Genomic DNA, 4,589 nt, shown 5'->3' on the forward strand with positions numbered 1-4,589 from the left:
GCAGGTGGACTTGAACTGTGCCTCTGGGGGCAGCTCAACTTCTTAGCACTAGGCTAACAGAGCTCCCGATGTATAGACATATATACACATATATACATATATACACATATATATATACACATACACACACACACACACACACACACACATATATATATATCTATCTATGCATCATTTTTAGAAACTCTTAAACAGATATTTGAAATTTTCAAAAGAAAAAAACCCCCATAAAATTTAATGTTACATCTTATTAAAACTCAATACATTACAGTCTAGTAGAACTGACTAATAGCCGCCTCTCCAACAGATTTGAAGAAGCTGTAAATTATATGGAGCAGGTGATGGATTCCAACGTCCAGAGAGATGCCTCCTTTGAGTTTGTAGTTCAACTCCCCAGTTGTTGTTATGTGACATTGAGTCACTTGCAACTCATAGCGACCCTAAATACAACAGCTCTGAACTCTGCTCTGTTCTGTGACAGTCTTACTGTCTCTGACACACCTATTCCCATTACTCCAGTCACTGAATCAATCCATCTGATTGAGCGTCTTCCCCTCTTGCTCTGTCTCTCCACCCTTACAAGCATAACGTCCTTCTCCAAGGATTGGTCTCTCCTTGCAACATGTCCAAATTATATCAGACAAAGCTTCAGAATCCTTGCATCTAGGGAGCAACCTGGTTTAATCCTCACCTGAATCTGTTTTTTCTTCTAGCATTCCACGGCATATTCAATACTCTTCTCTAGCACCACATCCCAAAGGGATTACTTTGCCTTCTATCATTAGTCCAGCTTCCTGATACATAGAAAGTAATTGCAAATTCAATGGCCTGAATCAAGCACACCTTAGTCTCCAGACTGGCATCCTTGCTCTTCAGTATTCTGGAGAGTTCTCTGATAGCAGACTTTTCCAATGCAATTCATCTTTTGATTCCCTGGCTTCTGGTACCAAGAGCATTGACGCAGGGCCAAGCAAACTGAAGTTAACAATCTCAACCACTTCAACATCTATCATAATGCTGCCGGTCAGCCCAGTGGTGAGAATCTTTTTTTTTTTTTTTATGTTGAGCTTCAATCAGTATTTAAGTCTGTAGTCCCTTATCTTCTGCAGTAAGTGCTTCATATCCTCCTTGGTTTCAGCAAGCAAGGTTGTCTCATATGTATAACTCAGATTATTGATGAGTCTTCCTTCAATCCTGATTCCACATTTCTCCTCATATAGCGCAACCTCCTGGATGACCTGTTCTGCATATATATTGAAAAGTTATGGAAATGGGCCATATCTCTGGCATATACCCTTCTTGATTTTGAACTGTGCAGTGTTCAAAATCCCAGTATACACCTCAATAGAGATTTTAAATAAAATTCTAGGCACAAGAAGTGAAATGGGAGAAAGTAGACACTGTGCTTTCCATCAAGGTGTCAATCAAATTGAAATGCTCCTATAGAACAAAATATACTGTCTCTATCCAGAAAGTCTACTGCTTTAATATTCTTCCAAATTATGATATTTCTTTTTTTGGCAGGAAGAGTATCAATGAGGAGGTGTGATAAAGAATCCCCTGTACCTTAAAGACATACTTAAACTGTTAATTGTTGTTATATGTCATTAAGTAGCTTGCAACTCATAGCAGCCCTATGCACAACAGCTCTAAACCCTGCTCTATTGTGAGCCAACCTTATTGTCTCTGACATGCCTATCACTATTGTTCTAGTCACCTAATCAATCCATCTCATCAAGGGTTTTCCCTTCCTCTGCTGTTCTTCCACCATCCCAAGCAAAATGTCCCTCTCCAAGCACTGGTTAACTCCTTGAAACATACCCAAAGTATGTCAGATGGAGCTTCAGAATCCTTGTCTCCAAGGAGTAGCCTAGTTTCACCCTCTCCAAGATGAACTTGTTTGTTCTCTTTGCAGTCCATGGTATATTCAATACTCTTCTCCAGTACTACAGTTCAAAGGCATCAATTCTCCTTCTATCATCTGTAGTCGCTGTTCATCTTTCTAATGCATACTACATGATTGTGAAGACTATGGTCTGGATGAGATGCACCTTACTTTCCAGATGGACATCGTTGCTCTTTAGTTCTCTCAAGATGTCCATGACAGCAGACTTTCCCAGTGCTTTTCGTCTTTTGATTTTATGGCTGCTGGCACCAAAACTCTTTAGAAACAATAACAAAAACAACAACAAAATCAAACTTATTTGAATACTTCATGGAATTGTATCATCAAGCAAGCAAGCAAGCAATCAAGTAAGCAAGCAAGCAGAAGTAGTGACTACTAAACCAGAAAAATAGGTGGAATATTATACAACATTCATGAACATCAAATAAAAAGAATACTATATAACGTGGGAGACACTGGAGTGTATTATGCTGATTTAGCTAACTAAATCTCATGTTGTTATGTTGTTAGGGAGCTCAAGGTCTAATGGCAATAAACTGTGCTGCAATCCCGAAAGCATGTGGTTCAAGACCACCTGCTGCTCCACAGGAGAAGGATGGATAATAAGGAAAAGTATTGCATAAGATCATTACTGTGAAAATAGAAAAAAAAAGATGTCTAAAAACATCCAAAGAAGGAAATGGAAAGGACAGATGTTTTGAGGAGCGGGTTGAGGGGCAGTCATGAGGTCACAGAGTTTGGTGGGTGGATAGAGTGCGGTGCAGGAATTAGTAAAGATCCATCGGAATCTGAAAAAGTTGGGGTAAGCATAGATCAATAATGATTAATTTCATGAGACCCAACATAGGAGAATGATTGTAGAAAATACAATATGAAAAAAGGAATGTGAGATGCAAATTACTGGGGGAAATATTTTATATTTTATTTTCTATTCTATTTTATTTTATTTTATACTGGTTTATTTACAAAGTTCGCATACATTTCCTTCATCACTCTCTCCCCCCACCCATCAAACTGTGTGACTCTGTGATTAACATTTCCTCCCTGCCCAGCCTTTTTAATGGGAAAAAAAATAGCAACAATAAAGTTTAAACAGTAGTTTAAAATAAGAGGAATTTGGAACAAGCAAGGAAACTCTGGTGAGTCCACAGTAGAAAGATGGGCAAAATAACCTCTGTTGCCATTTAAAGACTGAAAATTTTTAAGAAATTCAGCTACGCATCTGTTCCCATTATATGACAATGAGTAAAAGAACATACAGTGGGTTAAGTATTGTTATACCCACTCGGGATCTATGAAGCCCAATACACTGAGTAACAAATTATGAGTCCTTTACTAGTTGGCGGCAGAGGGCAAGCTCATGCTCCAGAGTACACTCGATCCCCAATGATTTAATAATCAAGCCTCACAGAAAAAAGCAACACAAACAGGTGGGTTGCAGTTAGGTCAGAGTTAGTTCTGGAACATGCCAACGCTACTCTAAAAATCAAAAGCAACTAACTTACAGAAGCAGACAACATCCTGAAAGGTTAACATCCTACCCTGCTGGAAGGCAGCTCCTTATACAGGTTGGAAATTCTCTGCCTTCTGGTTTCACAGAACACCTTGTTTTGCTCTCTATATTCAACTAAGTAGCATATTAAGCTACCCTAAATAATCTACTTAAGAAAAGCAAGGCATTTATGAAAAAGGAATTGACTAAATGAGCTAAGATGGAGTTTGTTAAGCAAACTCAAACCCTTCAGTATTAGTCTAGTTGGGCAAGTTAACTCCCTTAAACCACTTACTGATCAGGAGTTCGAACATATTAGTCACTCCAAATGGAATTCGTATGGCCGCGTAGTAAGAAGTTCTGTAGCAATCTCAAAGCCATGATGTCTTAACCCACCAGTTGCTTGCTTTGCAGGAGAAATATGGGCAATCTCCTCCTGTGTGATTTCCTCTCTCCAAAAACCTGCTGGAGGATCAACTGTGAGTCAATTCTGACTATATGGTAGATAATAACAACAATAGTTAGTCCAAAGGAGAAAGATGAGTCAGTCACAGCTCTTGTAATGATTTACATTTTCAGAAACACTATTTGAAAGTTCTGAGAGCTGTACAATAACTAAAAATGACAGAAGACAATTCAATGCCTTTGAGTAGTTACGCTGTCGAAGAGTGTTGAACATACCATCAACTGCCAAGAGAATAAGCAGGTCTGTCCTGGAGAGTGTGAAGCCAGTTTGCTACTTGGAGGCAAGATTTTGGAGCTCTGCCTCATCTACTTTGGGAATGTTGCCCATAGAGACAAGTCTTTGGAGAATGACATCATGCTTGGAAGGGCATAGTTTCAGTGCAGGATGGGGCAAAGTTCAGAGCCATTGTTCATATAGTCACTATGAGTCATAGTTAACTCTGAGGTACATAACAATAACATTCTATCCTTCAAGGTCTATATGAGTTGAAACCTACTCTACAGCACTAGGGTTTGGTTTAAAAAACAGGCTATCCACTTCAACAAAATAGTTAGGTTCTAATCATTTTTCCCCCCTTTAAATTAGGTATCTGTAAATTGACTTCTGTTTTAAAAGCACTTTAGCAACTAATATATCAAAGGAACTGAAGATTTTAGTTCATACGAATACTGCAGAATTTGTTAGTTTCATCTCTTCTTTATCTTGATCTATAAGTTTATTTTTTT

The sequence above is a fragment of the Elephantulus edwardii genome, unplaced genomic scaffold (assembly GCF_000299155.1).
Source record: "Elephantulus edwardii isolate Elephantulus edwardi_28Jun2011 unplaced genomic scaffold, EleEdw1.0 scaffold00020, whole genome shotgun sequence".
Classification (NCBI taxonomy): Eukaryota; Metazoa; Chordata; class Mammalia; order Macroscelidea; family Macroscelididae; genus Elephantulus; species Elephantulus edwardii.